Raw genomic sequence first — 22,174 nt, 5'->3', positions numbered from 1 at the left:
TCAATGTGCAAAAACCCGATTTTTCTTTCAAGAAACATTAAGGGTTTCATTATTAAAAAAAAAAAAAAAAAAAAAGTATATTGAAACAAGAATGTTCCGTAAACTGGTTGTAGCTGTTTTATTAATTGGATGGAGCTGTAAGTAAAATTTTTTTGATAATTTATTTCAGTTTAAATTTCAAGAACTAAACCAATCATAAGACTTTGTACTTAATTACTTTTAAAATCAAAGAAAAGTAAATTAACTACGTCTATTTGCTGTCAGACATACTTTAAGGTATTACTCCATTCAACTTTCCATGTAATTTGTATGTGCTGCAGAATAATAAATGTTTTTTGTAAAAATTAAAAATTTTTTAAAAATTGTTCATAGTTACCTTACACATAAATTAATACCTTATACAGTATTTATATGGAAGACTCTGGTACTTTAGGTTTTTAAAAATTGTTGTAGATTTTCAAGGTTACATGTATTATTTAACTATAACTTTATTGTTTTAAATAAAACATCCATTAAGGATCAAAGTTTTTTCATTAATTTTTTTATCAAAATAAATGATAATCTAGTAATTAAATTATAAAATATTTTTCAAATCTACGTTTGTATCATTATTATTTTTCAGTAAATAGCCGTCTTACAAACGCACTGGAGGTGAGAAATCATACATTCAATTTACATGATACGTAGTGGCTTGAGAAATTTTATATTTTTTCATAAGTATATATTTTTATTACAATTTAATGAAAATTTTTACGGATTTTCAAATGTAAAGTGGCATGGCAGCAGAAAGACGTGTTTGCTGAATCGATGCGATACAATAGACATGATTTTATTTTTCATACTCCCTCTTCTTGGTTTAACGAATTTTTAATTCAAGCTGTTGAATTTGGGCTCAAATTCTGAATATCGTAGATTTTTCTAATTGGCTAAATTACCGTTCAATATATAGTAGTTGACATTTATAAATAAAAGTAAAGAAGAAATTCATTTAAAAATAAAAAATAAAAAATAAGAATAATTAATAGAACACGATGTCAGAAATAATATGACCGTACCAAAATTGTTAAAACTAAAATGCACATCATAAAAAGCATTGTTTCTGAATTATCTTTTCAAAAAAGGCCTACTATGTTCTATTGCCAAACTTGATTATTTTTAAATTTTATTGTTACAGCTTATAAAAATATTATTTTGTTCAAACATATAATTTTGTAACAATAATGTAATCATATTTGAGCTTTGCAGAAAATCATTGCGTATTTCTCTACTTTTTGAGAAGATAATTAATAAACAAATAATTTACAATACTCAAACTGGCATCACATTTTCAAATTTTTTTTCAAGTTAATTTTTATTTGAGATATTTTTCACTTGACAAATGAAATTGCCCATTCAAGGACAAAGATCTATTATGGAATATGAGAAAGACATTTTAATTTTGACCAATAAATTAAATTTTTCAGGCCGAATCTATAGAATTTCCAAGCGAAGCTAATCCGCAATATTATCCACCGAAAACAACTCCTAGTCCAGTTACAACTCCATCACATGCTCATGAAAGTTTCGAGAAGTGTTATGCTAATTGCCCGGTAAATGTTTATTTTTACAGTTTAATTGATTGAATCATTTTAATTTAAAATCGTCTTTTATAAAAAAATATTTGAAAACAGTTTGGTTGATTTTTATTATTTTTGTAGAAAACAGCTGAGTATAATCCAGTTTGTGGAACAGACAACAAAATGTATAATAATCCATCATATTTAGCGTGCGAAAGAGAATGTAGATCAATTAAGTAATAAAATAACATATGTGAATATTTAAAATATAATTTGTACCTAACAAAATTTTTTTTTGTACTGAATTATCTAGGTGTACAAGTAAAAAATGTTGGTCGATGCCCGAGTTCCTAAGTGTCGTATATTTTTTTTAAATATATGAAGTCAATAAAATGTACCCATTAAACTAAATGTTTATTTAAGAATTGATGTAAAGTGTATATTCCTGTAAAGTACTGAACCTTGTAAGAAAATGTAACTAAATTTTCGGACATATTAAAGATTTTTCACTCAACGTCTTTATTTATTAATTATACATTTTTTGTAAGAATTTTATTTGAACAATTTTTAGTCTGCACCTAGCATTGGTTTTTGTTTAAGTAAAAATGTTAAGTTAATGTCATATTATGTCATTAATAAAAAAATAGGGTATTATATTAATGTATTTAGTATAAAGTTTACCAGTGAAGTGCCAATATAACATCACTCAGCTTGAATTCGTTAATATGCTTTGTTTATATATGAGTATTAAACAGAATAACACTACGAGTGAATTAAAAAACAATTGTAAATGGTGGATGAAAATTGTACAAGTATGATGCGTAAAAGAGTAATTAAAAGTTGACCTATTTTAGTTCTGGATCTTACAAATTCGCAAGGTTAACAATTTATTTAAAAGAATACATTTCATTTGTTGCTGTATGAAGCTTCAAAAATTTTTCAAAAAAATTTTAGTATAATTTATTAAATTTATATTTGATTAATTTTTACTTTCTTTTTATTATCCTTGATCAAAAGATTACTTCTATGAAGATATGATAACTTTTTAGCAGAAAAAAATTTCTTAATATTCATTTAAATATATCCTTCATTAAACAAGATTTTAACCGCTTTATAGAATATAATGAGGCAACACGTATGCCTTTTTTCACATCACAATTGATTTTACTAAAAAAAAAAAAAAAAAAAAAAAAAAGATTAATTTCTTTGAAAAGTGAAGAAAGACCAAAAACTCTTATTTCATTGAAAAGTGGCTTAAAAAAAAGTTTATTACAATGATAGTATATTCTTTCATAAATACTTATAATAAGTTTATGTTAAATTTATCTTTTTCCTTCCTTTTACAATAATTAATCAATTTTGAATATTTTCACTGTGAAATGTAAAAAAGACAAAGCTTATAATTTATCAACGAACTCTTATTCAAAATGTATTTTCCTGAAAAAAATTAAAAATGTTGCAAACAAAAAAAGGTCAGATGGTTAAGCCCTTCATCTAATGATCACTAAAAAGATATTTGCGAGATTTTCAAATCGACTGGTAAGTATTAACTTTTGAATGGTAGAGAAAAATAAATTTAGTTTAGAGATCTGGTAGGGACTCAGGGACTTTTCAGTTAGAAAGAACTGACAAAAGTTTTTCGTATGTATTTCCTTGCTGAAGACGATTTTTGATGGTGTGTCAAGGTCTAGACGGACAATCGTGTGTTATTAACAAATCAAAAATTGTTTTCGGGATTTTTAGCTTATTTTGAACAAAAATTTTTATATATAGTACATTCCTGAATCCAATACTTTGACGCTTAAAAAAATTGCAAAGTATAAGAAAAAATATATATTTTTTCGAATTTTTGATAGCCACTACATAAAGCCAGATTAATAATTTTCTTCCTAAATCCTCTCAAACTAGTAGTCTAACAAAGTATTTTTTGATTACGTAAGATCTACTGGTTTTCTTCTATTTTTTTTATCCATCCAGCTTGGGTATTTTAATGTGGCCGTACAGTCTCTGCGCAACATGGTACATTATAGAATTTAAGGTTTTTCATCTAGACAGTTTCATTTTGTTTTTAATGAATTTAATATATGAGGAATTCTCCTTTCATTTTGCTTACGTTTAACGTTGTCATCGTCTAAGATGTACTATAACATAACTTAAAATTTTACTCACTGAATCTTAAAACAATAATTCGTTTGTAGGTGAATTTTTTTGCAGTATTTTTGTATTTTCCAGAAAATTTTTTCCATGTAAGCAACAAAACTGAGGTTACGTACCAGCCCATGTTAATCACATAATTTTGATTTTTATAACTCTTATTAAAGTGATCTATTAAAAAATACCGAATAAATTCATACAAGTTCAATGTATTTTAGATTATCAAGATAAATTGATACCATCACGATTTATTAATCGTACTTCTGCATTTTGTTATTACTCCCAAACCTCCTTAAAAACGTTTTTTGACGAATTATGATTATTTTTCATCAATTCAAGGCTAAATCAATAATTTTTACCGTGAAACAATATTTTGTATGCATAAAAAATTCTACCTTAATCATAAGTGTTCTTTTTGTTTTGATTCACAAGTGAATAAAACCAAAACATTCATTTATTTGTATGATACATGTTTACTACAGTGCGGTATTATTGAGTTTAAAAATAACAAAAGATGTTTGTGAGTTAATATATATATATATATATATATATATATATATATATATATATATATATATATATACACATATATATCTATATATATAATATTAGGGTTGCTATTTTTCAATCTTTGAGAGACTCCTCAAATTCTGTATAATATGTTCAGCTTCAGAAAGCGGTGTTACTATGTGCTTACACTTGTTTCATTAAAAGTATTTAAATTAAAAGCATTATAATATTTCTTAGCAAATAAAAATGAATAACGTAAAATTTAAACATCTCTCATTCATAAATAAGTATATACTGCTGAATTTTATAAATTATGAGTATTAAAATATCCTATTTAGCTTAGATCGTACCTGACTAGTACTGACTTTTAAATTTCTTCATACAGTTTTATTTAAATACATCTAGTAAATATATATTGCAAATTGAAATATACGTGCGTCTGTTATTTCCACTGATTCATACCGTCAAAACACACGTCAAATCTTAATATTTACTACATTTTTTACCATCTCTTGTCTTTTTTCTCCAATAATTAAGTCATACGCAACTATCGGCATGTGGGTATTCAGCTATTCGCTACATGCATGTAATGAAATAATACCTAAAAAATAGCAAATTTGTGCTCCTTCACTGTCTTTTACTGATCCCAGTTAGATAGCATCTTATGTAGGCTTAGTCAAAAATAAAAATTCCAGTGAATCAATTATTAACAAAATGGGTAGTGTTTAAGCATAACGTTAACGAATTACCTTTAAAATTGAATAATTAGGCTATTCTCTCAAACATCATGCCCCTGAAAATTAAAAATTACGAGTGTAAGTACAGCATGAAAAACTCAGATGCTGCCCAATAATTACTATAACATTTTATTCAATTAAAAAAAAAATGTATTTCTATGTAAGTGACGGTTAAAATAATGGTAAAATCTGCTCGTTGTTGTACATAAGTCATGTTTTTACGTATGATTCCAAAATAGGTGCTAGAAAGAAAGATAAATAGCTTATATTTAACATAATAGGTATAAGTAGTGTGTCTTTTGCTTCTACGATAAAAGGAAGGCAAAGAAGAATTGAATTTATACGTATTTAAATGCAAAATAAAAACGTCAATGTTTATTATTTGTTTAGTTAAAAAGATAAGATAATAATTTGACTATATAATATGTTGCATTCTTCCAGGATATTACTTGCTAAAGTTCGGCTTGTTTTTTGAGAGACATTGAAAATTTGTCTGTAAAAAATATACATCAGATTAAGAATGTTTTTTAAACTAGTTGCAGCTGTATTGTTAGTCGGATGGAGCTGTAAGTATTCATTTTTTTTTTTTTATTGATAACTAATGTTAGAATTTTACGAATTTAACTCGTTATTGTATTAAATACTTCATTACTTTTAAAATTAAGGATACGCGATTTAATTTACGTATCTGTTAGGATACAGCTTTAATTTTGTTTTCGTAATAATTCAAAGTTATTTCTCGGAATTGTTTGATGCAAAAGGTAACATAATGATATTGATTTTTATTTATTATTTTCAACTTAATCGTTATAATACTTATAATAAGTAGTGTAATTCATTGACTGATTTTTGATGATAACTTAAGAGTTAATTGTATGTCCTATAGTCCTCATTTTGCCTTAAACACTATAAATCAAAATACTTTAATGCATGCAAATATATGTTCATATGGCAATGCTTCTGCCATGGAAGACAAAACAATTTAGCCTTTTGTTGAAACCCAGCAACTAGTATTTTTTGTCAGAAAATAGCAAGCTATTTTTGTATCGAACAGATGTATCAAAGCCATTATATTCTGTATTGGCTCTTCATCGTATATTTAACGAAATACGATGTATGGCTGTATAATCTTAAAAACAAATACTCAGATTTCAAAAAATTTTTATAGGTTTTTTACAGTTTCATATTTTTTTGAAACCTTTATTTCTCTGAATAAAATTAAATTTAAATGTGAATATACATATAAGTTTTTTACAATAAATGGAGTGAAAATCCACCCAAAAAATTCAAAAACATTATTTTAATCCAAGTTTGTGTCATTACTATATTTCAGTGAACAGCCGCCTTACCAACGCACAAGAGGTCAGAAATCGTATCATAAATTTACGCAATACATAATTACTAGAGAAGTTACATTTATCTATGAGTATATTTTTTCGACTTATTAAAAATTTTCACATATTTTCACATGGAAAATGATGCTGGATATACATTACATGCTTTACATGGATCTAGCTCCATCCAACTTCATTAAATGACGACGAAAGTTTCCAGCAGTGTTTTGATAATTGCCCGGTAAAAATTTATTTTTATGTTTTAATAGATTATATTACGATTATTTAACACAGTATTTTGAAAAAAAAATCTGGCATCTTGGAAAGAGTTTGGTTGGTTTTTATTATTTTTTTTTTTCTTTTCTAGAAATCAGTCGTCTATGATCCAGTGTGTGGATCGGACCACAGAATGTATAATAGTACTACATATTTAGACTGTGCAAAATTATGTAAACCACGTAAGTAATAAAACAACAGATGTGAATACTTTTAGTGTACCTTTTATCCAATAAAACTTTAATCTTTGTATTTAATTTTGTAGGTGTGCAAATAAGAAATTATGGTCAATGCTAGAGCCCTTAAGCCTCAAGAAAGTGGATTATATTTCAATTTAAAATAAAAGATACTTATCCAATTACGTATGATGTAAAACTTTATATGAAGAGAATTTTCTTGTAAAATAAAGAACTTAGTAAAAAAAATGCAATAAAGTTCTTGCATACATTAAAATTTCCCATAAACAGTATTTATTTGTTCATTATATCGTTTCTCTTAAGAATTACTTACAAAGTTATTAAAAATGCACTTACTATTAGGTTTCAATAAAGGCAAATATATTTAGTTACTGTCATTTTATGTCATTAGTTTATTTGAACGTTAAGAATGTATGTAATGTGAAGTTTACCTGTGTTCTCTATATTTATTTGAAAGAAGCCTTTATTGAACCATGTCTTGAACGCTTGAGGTATCTACCATGAATAGCGCTTGTGCTACGAAAATGAAATTCATATTTTAAAATGTCTTGCCATGTGTGCACCCAAGGCATTCATTATTTACCTGATGTGGTTGAACATGTACATCAATGGTGTAAAATTACCAATTAGAACGAACAACTGATTTCAAAATTTCTGTCATAATTTATGCAGTGTTGGAAAAAAGAATTAGCTTTAAAAAAAATTCTGCGTACCATCAAAGTAAAAAAAGCAGCTTTAAAAAAATGCATTATATTGAAAACATTACTCAACGTAAATATTTCTCATTAGTTTATATTAGATTTGCTTGCTTTTTCCATTTTACAATGATAAATTGTTTTTGTACATCTTAAATTAAAATGAAAAAATGCTCAAGTTCATGACACGTCATGAAACATAAATTTAAGATGCATTTTTTTTAATGAAATTAAAAACTCGCAAATAGAAACAAAAAAGAAGAAACTGTTTATTTAGAAAAGAAATAAGTCCCTTCATTTATTTATGTTATTTTTGAGCGAGTCAGTTTTCTATTGTTAACAAGTTGTGATTATTATACAATCCAACGTATACATTTTATTAACTATCTAAATTATTAACTATCCAAAAGAAGTGAAGTACAATTCCTTCACGTAAAAAGTTGTAAAAATTACGAAACTGATTTTTAATAAGCATTCAACGTTAATTTCATTTAAAAAAAAATTATAAGATTGTTTCCAAAAATTTATGAAATTGTTTCCAATGAATTAAAAATTTTCTCATAATCGTCTTTGGTTATGTATTTTTAAAAATTGTCGAACCACTAAAAATATTATATTCATTCAAGTATTAATATACAGCACTAGTACAACACATGTGAGTTTTAACATACTACTAATAAACCGTATTCAAAGAGCTACAGTTGAATTTTTTGATTTTTTAAGCATGTTGTAATAATATTGAAAAATTCTACTAAAAGAGAAAAATCAACTACGTTTTGAATTTTTATTTTATTTTTTTCTGATTTTAACTACTGAACATCAAATATTTTATCATTGGATTAAAACAAGTTGAAAAGTGTGAGTTTGCTGTTACAGCAGTTGTGTGTTGTATATGTATGTATGTTTGTACACATGTTTGAAAAGACATCTTAATTCGAAAAAAATGTCAAAGAAAAATAATTTACCAATAATGACCCTTCATTGAAATTTGAAATATATTTAAAATAAAAGTAAAAAAAAAAACGAAAAGTTTTGGGGTAGCAACTGGTATGAAAGAAGGAAATAAAACTGCTAATCAGTGTGCCTACTTGTAATAAAATTAGACAAACTTTTGATTTGCGTAAAAATATATTTTTATTAAAATAATAACTTCTTACATACACACTTTTACAAAAAGTTTATAAAAATTTTCGTATTATCGGTAATCAATCTAGTCATATCCGTGATATATGTTTCTACAGTTTTATCTCTACGCATGCATTAACATAGTTTTTCAACTATACTAATATATTCATAAAAGCAGTTTGTTAAAACAACTATACAAGGCACGTATATTTTGGTATCGATTTATTTGAACAATTATCAAAACGTCAAAATTAGAATTGATTATTAATAAACGATTCTTTTTGGAAAACGTGCATTTACATGTACCTGTACACGGTACTTAAGTCTTAATTTCTATGGTGTAATATATATTTATATCATAAGTATTAAAATATACATCACATAAGTAAGTCACTAAAAAACACCATAAGAAATTCCATTAAATTAAATCGTTTAACTACTACCCAATTTTACTGATAAATTTAGTCCTTTAGGACTTTGTCGTTATTTAGTTACACTAGACTCGGTCAAAAAGTAACAGTTTGATTCTCTGAACACTTTTAAGAGCGATAAAAAAAACACTACCAATATAGATTTAAATTATTGCACTCCCTCATGATTATCTCATTGATATCATTCAGCAGATCGTTCGTTTCTTGTAGCATCTGTTGATTTGGCACTGCTGCAAACGTTCCATATTGACAGCTTGACTGATTATTAAGTCTATTTTCGTTAGAGCTGTAACTGAAACATAAATAATGACACAAATTATTCACTATAAATATAATTGCATATGTACCATTAATTTTTATCCGATCGAAAATATTTTTGTTGAACATATATTTACCTTGCCCAGCTATTGCTCGTGTTTGAGGAATCGGTTGGCAAATTATAAGCAATGTGGTAACCATGTGTTGCTAAATTGGCGGTGTCTGGATTCTCTTTTTGCAACTCGATCGGGTTGTACTGCTGTTGTTGCGATGTTTGTTGCTTTTCGAGCGAGCTTGGTGCAGGTTGTTTTTGGGACAAAAGCACCGGATGTGCATCCAACTCAGAGTCTTTTTTGCTCGCCTTTTTTAACAAATAGCGACGGTTTTGGTACCACGTCGTTGTCTCACGCTCCGTCAAACCCAACTTTTTTGCTAAATCGTGACGAGCCGTTGATGACAAATAATTTGATTTTGCAAACTCTCGTTGCAGAATACTTTTTTGCTGACAGGTTATCGCCGTTCTATTTCCTGTAGATCACAAGAGAATAATACGTAAACACTAATGCATTTATTTTTTACACTCTTGGATCTTAGACTACATCGAACTGCGAATCCATTGAACAAAATATTCATACTCGAGTTTTTGCGTGATCTCATATACAAAATGGTCCCTTAAAAACAAATCTACCGGAAAAAAATTGGGCAAGCGTGGATTCGCGTTTAGAGGACCAGTTTGCACAGATACGACTCGAACTGTTTAACGAAATTTACAATTATAAAATAAGGACGCTTACTTCTTTTTTGTAACGTTTTGGAGTCACAGGCGTTTATTTTCATGTTAACGCTAGGCATTTCGCTTGATTTTTTACACTTTTTATACTCAAACACGACGAATGAAAATTCAGCGAGTAATGGCACTAAACTACCAGAGGTTTTCCTAACTGATACACAACTTGTGGTTAGTAAACTCAGACTATGTGTTCCTGGGCCCTCGACTCGCATATTTATTCACTAACGCTTTCACCGAGTGTGCGATTATAAGTCAATTATGATTCGACGTTAGTGGAAACGAAAAGCTTACCCTTGCCCTCAAATACCTACAGTGTCAGAAAGTCGCATTTTTCTATTCCCTGAAAAACCTGCGTTCCAAGGGAAAGTCTGTAGGTTTAGCTGAAGTTCTCCACTTTCAATGCCGTCTTATCTTTGCGCATGGCTGACATTTCTCTCTTTGTAGAATTGATGGCAATTTGGGCTGCACGCGCAAACTGTTCTGACTCACGAGAAAATCTGAAGCATCCAAATGGTAAATTTGTTGTATCTTTTCGAAATCATCGAAATTAAAAAATTTATAAATATTTGAAAAATTATCCGCATATATGTGAAATAGGTAGAGTTAGAAAAAATGCTGAATAATCGTAATTAACAATTTTAAGGCGCAATCTAATTTTGGGCGAAGATTTTTCGGAGAAGCTATGTATCAAATTATGAAAAACATTTTTGTTTATGTATCGATATGTAGCTTAATTGTAAGTTTGGATATAAATAGAGAAATCGTACATTTACAAATTAAGCACAGAGAACATTTCGTGTAAAAAAAAAATATTTATTGAACATTACGTAAAAATGTAATTCACTTAACTTACATATGATTTTGTGATTTTTGTTATTTCGTTTAAGAACAGATCTATATAATTATAGATTACGTGAACAATAAGAAAGTGCGCATTATGATCAATCGATAAGTAACGCTTTCATCTTAAAGCGTGTCACAATTTTTTTACTTTTCTGATAATTGTGTATTAGTTGTCAGTAATCCGAAACGATACGCTTGAATTTTTATCATAAGAAGTGCGTGTTTAATTTTCATAAAAAAATTGTGATACGCTTTGAGATGAAAGCGTTACTTACCGATTGATCATAATGCGCACTTTTCATGCTACCTATTTCACATATATGCGGATAATTTTTCAAATATTTATAAATTTTTTAATTTCGATGATTTCGAAAAGATACAACAAATTTACCATTTGGATGCTTCAGATTTTCTCGTGAGTCAGAACAGTTTGCGCGTGCAGCCCAAATTGCCATCAATTCTACAAAGAGAGAAATGTCAGCCATGCGCAAAGATAAGACGGCATTGAAAGTGGAGAACTTCAGCTAAACCTACAGACTTTCCCTTGGAACGCAGGTTTTTCAGGGAATAGAAAAATGCGACTTTCTGACACTGTAGGTATTTGAGGGCAAGGGTAAGCTTTTCGTTTCCACTAACGTCGAATCATAATTGACTTATAATCGCACACTCGGTGAAAGCGTTAGTGAATAAATATGCGAGTCGAGGGCCCAGGAACACATAGTCTGAGTTTACTAACCACAAGTTGTGTATCAGTTAGGAAAACCTCTGGTAGTTTAGTGCCATTACTCGCTGAATTTTCATTCGTCGTGTTTGAGTATAAAAAGTGTAAAAAATCAAGCGAAATGCCTAGCGTTAACATGAAAATAAACGCCTGTGACTCCAAAACGTTACAAAAAAGAAGTAAGCGTCCTTATTTTATAATTGTAAATTTCGTTAAACAGTTCGAGTCGTATCTGTGCAAACTGGTCCTCTAAACGCGAATCCACGCTTGCCCAATTTTTTTCCGGTAGATTTGTTTTTAAGGGACCATTTTGTATATGAGATCACGCAAAAACTCGAGTATGAATATTTTGTTCAATGGATTCGCAGTTCGATGTAGTCTAAGATCCAAGAGTGTAAAAAATAAATGCATTAGTGTTTACGTATTATTCTCTTGTGATCTACAGGAAATAGAACGGCGATAACCTGTCAGCAAAAAAGTATTCTGCAACGAGAGTTTGCAAAATCAAATTATTTGTCATCAACGGCTCGTCACGATTTAGCAAAAAAGTTGGGTTTGACGGAGCGTGAGACAACGACGTGGTACCAAAACCGTCGCTATTTGTTAAAAAAGGCGAGCAAAAAAGACTCTGAGTTGGATGCACATCCGGTGCTTTTGTCCCAAAAACAACCTGCACCAAGCTCGCTCGAAAAGCAACAAACATCGCAACAACAGCAGTACAACCCGATCGAGTTGCAAAAAGAGAATCCAGACACCGCCAATTTAGCAACACATGGTTACCACATTGCTTATAATTTGCCAACCGATTCCTCAAACACGAGCAATAGCTGGGCAAGGTAAATATATGTTCAACAAAAATATTTTCGATCGGATAAAAATTAATGGTACATATGCAATTATATTTATAGTGAATAATTTGTGTCATTATTTATGTTTCAGTTACAGCTCTAACGAAAATAGACTTAATAATCAGTCAAGCTGTCAATATGGAACGTTTGCAGCAGTGCCAAATCAACAGATGCTACAAGAAACGAACGATCTGCTGAATGATATCAATGAGATAATCATGAGGGAGTGCAATAATTTAAATCTATATTGGTAGTGTTTTTTTTATCGCTCTTAAAAGTGTTCAGAGAATCAAACTGTTACTTTTTGACCGAGTCTAGTGTAACTAAATAACGACAAAGTCCTAAAGGACTAAATTTATCAGTAAAATTGGGTAGTAGTTAAACGATTTAATTTAATGGAATTTCTTATGGTGTTTTTTAGTGACTTACTTATGTGATGTATATTTTAATACTTATGATATAAATATATATTACACCATAGAAATTAAGACTTAAGTACCGTGTACAGGTACATGTAAATGCACGTTTTCCAAAAAGAATCGTTTATTAATAATCAATTCTAATTTTGACGTTTTGATAATTGTTCAAATAAATCGATACCAAAATATACGTGCCTTGTATAGTTGTTTTAACAAACTGCTTTTATGAATATATTAGTATAGTTGAAAAACTATGTTAATGCATGCGTAGAGATAAAACTGTAGAAACATATATCACGGATATGACTAGATTGATTACCGATAATACGAAAATTTTTATAAACTTTTTGTAAAAGTGTGTATGTAAGAAGTTATTATTTTAATAAAAATATATTTTTACGCAAATCAAAAGTTTGTCTAATTTTATTACAAGTAGGCACACTGATTAGCAGTTTTATTTCCTTCTTTCATACCAGTTGCTACCCCAAAACTTTTCGTTTTTTTTTTTACTTTTATTTTAAATATATTTCAAATTTCAATGAAGGGTCATTATTGGTAAATTATTTTTCTTTGACATTTTTTTCGAATTAAGATGTCTTTTCAAACATGTGTACAAACATACATACATATACAACACACAACTGCTGTAACAGCAAACTCACACTTTTCAACTTGTTTTAATCCAATGATAAAATATTTGATGTTCAGTAGTTAAAATCAGAAAAAAATAAAATAAAAATTCAAAACGTAGTTGATTTTTCTCTTTTAGTAGAATTTTTCAATATTATTACAACATGCTTAAAAAATCAAAAAATTCAACTGTAGCTCTTTGAATACGGTTTATTAGTAGTATGTTAAAACTCACATGTGTTGTACTAGTGCTGTATATTAATACTTGAATGAATATAATATTTTTAGTGGTTCGACAATTTTTAAAAATACATAACCAAAGACGATTATGAGAAAATTTTTAATTCATTGGAAACAATTTCATAAATTTTTGGAAACAATCTTATAATTTTTTTTTAAATGAAATTAACGTTGAATGCTTATTAAAAATCAGTTTCGTAATTTTTACAACTTTTTACGTGAAGGAATTGTACTTCACTTCTTTTGGATAGTTAATAATTTAGATAGTTAATAAAATGTATACGTTGGATTGTATAATAATCACAACTTGTTAACAATAGAAAACTGACTCGCTCAAAAATAACATAAATAAATGAAGGGACTTATTTCTTTTCTAAATAAACAGTTTCTTCTTTTTTGTTTCTATTTGCGAGTTTTTAATTTCATTAAAAAAAATGCATCTTAAATTTATGTTTCATGACGTGTCATGAACTTGAGCATTTTTTCATTTTAATTTAAGATGTACAAAAACAATTTATCATTGTAAAATGGAAAAAGCAAGCAAATCTAATATAAACTAATGAGAAATATTTACGTTGAGTAATGTTTTCAATATAATGCATTTTTTTAAAGCTGCTTTTTTTACTTTGATGGTACGCAGAATTTTTTTTAAAGCTAATTCTTTTTTCCAACACTGCATAAATTATGACAGAAATTTTGAAATCAGTTGTTCGTTCTAATTGGTAATTTTACACCATTGATGTACATGTTCAACCACATCAGGTAAATAATGAATGCCTTGGGTGCACACATGGCAAGACATTTTAAAATATGAATTTCATTTTCGTAGCACAAGCGCTATTCATGGTAGATACCTCAAGCGTTCAAGACATGGTTCAATAAAGGCTTCTTTCAAATAAATATAGAGAACACAGGTAAACTTCACATTACATACATTCTTAACGTTCAAATAAACTAATGACATAAAATGACAGTAACTAAATATATTTGCCTTTATTGAAACCTAATAGTAAGTGCATTTTTAATAACTTTGTAAGTAATTCTTAAGAGAAACGATATAATGAACAAATAAATACTGTTTATGGGAAATTTTAATGTATGCAAGAACTTTATTGCATTTTTTTTACTAAGTTCTTTATTTTACAAGAAAATTCTCTTCATATAAAGTTTTACATCATACGTAATTGGATAAGTATCTTTTATTTTAAATTGAAATATAATCCACTTTCTTGAGGCTTAAGGGCTCTAGCATTGACCATAATTTCTTATTTGCACACCTACAAAATTAAATACAAAGATTAAAGTTTTATTGGATAAAAGGTACACTAAAAGTATTCACATCTGTTGTTTTATTACTTACGTGGTTTACATAATTTTGCACAGTCTAAATATGTAGTACTATTATACATTCTGTGGTCCGATCCACACACTGGATCATAGACGACTGATTTCTAGAAAAGAAAAAAAAAAATAATAAAAACCAACCAAACTCTTTCCAAGATGCCAGATTTTTTTTTCAAAATACTGTGTTAAATAATCGTAATATAATCTATTAAAACATAAAAATAAATTTTTACCGGGCAATTATCAAAACACTGCTGGAAACTTTCGTCGTCATTTAATGAAGTTGGATGGAGCTAGATCCATGTAAAGCATGTAATGTATATCCAGCATCATTTTCCATGTGAAAATATGTGAAAATTTTTAATAAGTCGAAAAAATATACTCATAGATAAATGTAACTTCTCTAGTAATTATGTATTGCGTAAATTTATGATACGATTTCTGACCTCTTGTGCGTTGGTAAGGCGGCTGTTCACTGAAATATAGTAATGACACAAACTTGGATTAAAATAATGTTTTTGAATTTTTTGGGTGGATTTTCACTCCATTTATTGTAAAAAACTTATATGTATATTCACATTTAAATTTAATTTTATTCAGAGAAATAAAGGTTTCAAAAAAATATGAAACTGTAAAAAACCTATAAAAATTTTTTGAAATCTGAGTATTTGTTTTTAAGATTATACAGCCATACATCGTATTTCGTTAAATATACGATGAAGAGCCAATACAGAATATAATGGCTTTGATACATCTGTTCGATACAAAAATAGCTTGCTATTTTCTGACAAAAAATACTAGTTGCTGGGTTTCAACAAAAGGCTAAATTGTTTTGTCTTCCATGGCAGAAGCATTGCCATATGAACATATATTTGCATGCATTAAAGTATTTTGATTTATAGTGTTTAAGGCAAAATGAGGACTATAGGACATACAATTAACTCTTAAGTTATCATCAAAAATCAGTCAATGAATTACACTACTTATTATAAGTATTATAACGATTAAGTTGAAAATAATAAATAAAAATCAATATCATTATGTTACCTTTTGCATCAAACAATTCCGAGAAATAACTTTGAATTATTACGAAAACAAAATTAAAGCTGTATCCTAACAGATACGTAAATTAAATCGCGTATCCTTAATTTTAAAAGTAATGAAGTATTTAATACAATAACGAGTTAAATTCGTAAAATTCTAACATTAGTTATCAATAAAAAAAAAAAAATGAATACTTACAGCTCCATCCGACTAACAATACAGCTGCAACTAGTTTAAAAAACATTCTTAATCTGATGTATATTTTTTACAGACAAATTTTCAATGTCTCTCAAAAAACAAGCCGAACTTTAGCAAGTAATATCCTGGAAGAATGCAACATATTATATAGTCAAATTATTATCTTATCTTTTTAACTAAACAAATAATAAACATTGACGTTTTTATTTTGCATTTAAATACGTATAAATTCAATTCTTCTTTGCCTTCCTTTTATCGTAGAAGCAAAAGACACACTACTTATACCTATTATGTTAAATATAAGCTATTTATCTTTCTTTCTAGCACCTATTTTGGAATCATACGTAAAAACATGACTTATGTACAACAACGAGCAGATTTTACCATTATTTTAACCGTCACTTACATAGAAATACATTTTTTTTTTAATTGAATAAAATGTTAAGTTAAAAAGAATTTAGGATAATAAACCCCTGAAAATGTACTTGATTCTGTTGTAAAATAATGATTTTTATTTATTGAAGATTGCTGTCATATAATTATGAAAGTAATTTTAAACACTCGATAATTAAATGAATTGTATGTATTTTAATTAACTTTAAAAATTTAACAAAAATTTGAACAATAAAAAGTGCAATAATCTGCAGTTAGTGAACGGACACGAGTAAATTCTAGTTATTTCTTAAGAACTTAGATTTTTCTAAAGGTTTTAAGAGTTTTTATGTAGATTTGATAAGTAAATAAGTTATAATAAATAAATTAGTACACACATATATATATTTACATGTATATATATATATATACTAAAATAAGCCATAAAATCCTGGTTAGGGAAATTTATGTTACTATTGTTTTTTATCCATCAAATGTGAAATATAAAGATACATTATTATAATTAAAAAAAGTAAAAAGTACAATTATATTGTCTCTTACGTGTATAAATCAATCATCAGAACAGATAATTTATATAAAATTACCTATTTACGATAATACCAACAATTGACACGAAACAGTTACGAACACTTATATAAAATTAACGATATTACATTTTACTTCGAAATATTTTTATGTATGAAACTATCATGAATTTTTCCCATATATATAAAATAGTTGTATGTTTAAGACATAAAATGCGGTAAATAACATGATTTTTTGAGCATGAAAATATTCAATGCCAATTTTATATCTTTTTGTAACGATACATGGCAAAAGTTATCTTGGTGATAGCTATCTTGATTTACTAGACTCTTGAGGAGGTTGTTTGAAAAAAATGTTTCGACAGATATTTCAAAAATTTTCCTACTTTTTCATTCTTATGTCCTCTATAACATATTAAAATTTTAGATGCCAGCCACTCGATTTTATAAAAATTCAATTCTAAACGTGAAGCTGTTTTAAAAACTTCATCTCGAAATGGTTATTCCTAACAATAACTTGAAAACAACTTTTAATGAATTAGTTAAAAATTAAGTTAAGACTTTTTTGTTGAACAAAATTTATCTTTATGCACGAGATAAGGACAAACAAAGTCCTAGTCTGTTATTTAACCATACATAGTAGTTTTGAAATCATAAATTTACCAAGCTAAGGTAGCACGTATTTGTCAATTGATGATTTAAATTTTACACATTTTTTATTGGATATTTTCTTATTTTGGCAAAAATAGTTATATGTATAATTTTTATATATAACTTTATACGTACCAGTATTACTTTTTTATACAATTGATTCTTTCGTGTACCTACTGATTTTTTTGGGTAATGAAGATCATTCTATTTGTTTCACATTAAGAATTTTTTATTTCTAACTATAATTATTTTTTATCATTTCAAGGCTAAATTAATGATTTTTTCCGTGAAACAATATTTTTTATGCATATAAAACTCTACTTTAATCATAAGTATACTTTTTGTTTTGATTCACAACAAGTTGAGAAAACAGAAAAATTTATTTATTTGCATTACACATATTTAGTCAGTTTATAAATAGAATAAGCTGTTTCTGAGCTAAAAAGTATATTTTTTTTCTGATGTACACACCAGAGGGTTGTTAATTTTCTGATTTTTGAGTCTCTTTAAACAGCGTTATGGAAAAACGTAAGTACAGCATGAAAAACTCAGATGCAGCCCAATAATTACTAAAACATTTGATTCAATTAAAAAAAAAATGTATTTCTATGAATGAGACGGTTAAAATAATGGTAAAATCTGCTCGTTGTTGTACATAAGTCATGTTTTTACGTATGATTCCAAAATTGGTGCTGGAAAGAAAGATATATAGCTTATATTTAACATAATAGGTATAAGTAGTGTTGTCTTTTGCTTCTACGATAAAAGGAAGGCAAAGAAGAATTGAATTTATACGTATTTAAATGCAAAATAAAAACGTCAATGTTTATTATTTGTTTAGTTAAAAAGATAAGATAATGATTTGACTATATAATATGTTGCATTCTTCCAGGATATTACTTGCTAAAGTTCGGCTTGTTTTTTGAGAGACATTGAAAATTTGTCTGTAAAAAATATACATCAGATTAAGAATGTTTTTTAAACTAGTTCTAGCTGTATTGTTAGTCGGATGGAGCTGTAAGTATTCATTTTTTTTTTTTTTATTGATAACTAATGTTAGAATTTTAAGAATTTAACTCATTATTACATTTAATACCTTAGTAATTATAAAATTAAGGATACGCGATTTAATTATGGCTCTTGGCTGTATCACATACTCTTACCTAGGATATCTACGTAATAATTAGTTTTGGTACAGCGTTTTGTTTTATGTGTTGTCACGGCAAAACGATTAGTTTTGTTTTTGCAATAATGTGAAGAAATTTTTCTGAATGTTTGATGTTAAAGTTAACAGAATAACATAAATTTTGGTTATTATTTTGAACACAATTGTTAGTATACATATGTATAATAACAATCACATATGGTGGCGAGGATTTCTAATTCAATTTAAATGTGAATATATAATTATAAGTTTTTTTAACGAAATAAGTAAAAATCCAATTACATAATTTTTTAATGTTATTTGAATCTAAGTTTGCAATATTATTAATTTTCAGTTAACAGTCATCTTACAAACGCACAGGAGGTCAAAAATCTTATGTTTAATTTACACGATACTCGTTATGAAATATATAAGTATAAATTTCTCATACAATTCACTTTTTTTTACGAATAATCTAATATACTGGTTCATGAAAAATGATGCTGAACGTTTATGGATCTATATCCATCATAGAATGTACGAAAGGCAAAATTAAATCTCGACTCACGTAAATAAAAATTTTTAGGTAGATACTCCCGAAATTCCGGATGAACCTGTACGGAAAAATTATCCGCAAACCACTCAGACGATGACTACACCCTCATTGGATGATAACGAAAATTTCTTAGACTGTTTCAGCAGTTGCCCCGTAAAATTTATTTTAATAATCGCTTGCATAGTGCTTTGCAAAAAAAGTATTGAATACGAGTTTGGTTGATTTTTATTATTTTTTTTGTAGAAAACAGCTGAGTATAATCCGCTTTGTGGAACCGACAATAGGATTTACGATAATCCATCATATTTAAACTGCGATAGAATATGTAGTACTTGTAAGTAATATGTATATCTTTATAAATAACGCAATTAGAATACCTGAAATATAATTTGTACGCAACAAAATTTTTATTTTTCTGTTGAACTGTGTAGATTTGGTAGTACTGTACCAAGGTCAATGCGAGGAGAATTAAGTGTGATTGATTTTATTATGATGTATTTAATCAATTGAGCGAGCATTTGCGTTTAAGTGAAAGTTAGTTTTAAGAATTCATTTAAAGTGCATACGTCTGTAAAACAGTGAACCTTTGAATAAAATATAATTAAATTCTTCCATATATTGAAAGTTACAATATGTGTAAATTTATTTCCGAAAATTTTAAAAAGCTTCTGAAAATAAAGTTCTAAAAAATTTAACTCACATTTTATAAAAATAAAATTAAGCTTATCGTATTCAGTAGGGTGAGAACGCTACAAGGTAAGTTTAAGAAACTAATGAAGGTTATCTAGTTGTATTTCGAAAGCTCAATGATAAACGGCAATATAAGAAGTAGTGGGACTACGAAATTAAAATATTATTGTTGACGTACGTATATAATAACTTGCAAAAATAATATTGCTCTTTAATTAGCAATTTAAAAAACTATATGTTTTTTCCTATCAAACTTTATAAAAGTTTTGGATTACAATTGTTTCTTATATTTTCTTTGGACTAACACCAGTAAAAATTCGATTTTTCTCATCGGCGTAAACACTTCTATTAATCAATTAATTAAATTCTGTAAAATATTAATGCTACGAGACACTGCATACTACAACAAAGTATGCGGTGTTTTTCTAAGGAATAAAAATAATTTTAAGTAAGAATCTTGTATGAATAAAAATGTGTACGGCTGGTTGGATGCGCACCAGGTGCGAAGAGTATTTTTACCACTGAGGGTGCAGTAATTGTCCAAAAATAAAAAAAACGCCTACAGTAGGAAAAAGATTTTTTTTATTAACTATAAAATACTTTCTGATAAGCTAAAAAAATTTTTGTAAGAATCTTATCTCGCATACTTCTGGGATGTTGTATATTTTAAGTTATTTTGCAACTCATTAAAGTCTGCTTTTTGACTGAAAAAAATTAAAACGAATTTAAAAAGCTATTCCAGGGTTCTCTTAGGAAAAATTCTTACCTATCAGAAACAGAAATTTTGAATAACGATTTGTGATTCTCTACATTATTTTTTATCTTTATTAATATTTTGTTCTCATAACTTTTATTTTCTAATAATTTTTTTTGTGTACCAAACATGTATTGGTATTTATCAGACAATGAAGCAATACAGCTGTGATGTTGCTTTAAACTACGCATGCAGCGAGCACTTATCAATATGGAATTAATGATACTTAATTGTTTCTTTGAGGATTAAAATAATACATTAGGCACTTTTAGAAAATACTTCTGCTGGCAGTTCGATCGCTTGTTGAGTAGATATCGGTAAGAATACCAATATTTTGTTAATCTATAAAAATAATACTACACCTATTTTGTAAATTTATATTGTAACATTTTTAAAACGTATTACAACAGTATCTAAACTTTAGTAAAACCAACTAATATTTTTAAAACTTTGTGTACCGCGTAAATAATACTAAAAATGTAATGTAATTTTTTTAAAGTACTTCTAACGACTTGCCACATGCAACAAAATTTTGTTAATATTAAAAAAAATTTGTGAAGAGCTCCATGAAATTGAATCATGTTTTTCTCGTAGTTATAGTTTTGAAGTGTGGGAAAATTATAAGGTAAATTTGTTGATAATAGAAATAATGATTAAAATTTTTTTACACGCTATTTAAATTTTAAAACATTTTCCGTAGCGTTAGGTCTGGATGCAGCTAGAAATATGTAGTAACGTAGCTTTCAAGCAATAAATAGTGTAAAAAGTTTGAAAAATCACAATATTCATATTGAAACAGAAAAAAGGTTTTTTTTTTAATTACTCAGATTTCAAAAATATTCTAAATTTCCAGGTAGTCGTGCATGATTATCTGTAGGTTATGTTAAAATAACTGAATCAGATGCATATACCTTAAATCATAACATAACATAACATAGAATATTTTAATCATCTGTAACATGCTTTTATTTCCTCATAGAGATAGCTTTGTTGCGTGAAAAATAAAAAAATTGCTAGAAACATGTTTCCTGAAGTTTAGAATCGAATTACTACTCTGATAAAAATGTTCGTTTGTGTAATCAGTTATGTATCTCAGAACTCCTTTAAACGAT

Source organism: Copidosoma floridanum, unplaced genomic scaffold (assembly GCF_036245765.1).
Source record: "Copidosoma floridanum isolate Cflo_tuat_1 unplaced genomic scaffold, Cflo_Japanese_pri ptg000013l, whole genome shotgun sequence".
Classification (NCBI taxonomy): Eukaryota; Metazoa; Arthropoda; class Insecta; order Hymenoptera; family Encyrtidae; genus Copidosoma; species Copidosoma floridanum.
This window is presented reverse-complemented; position numbering follows the sequence as displayed.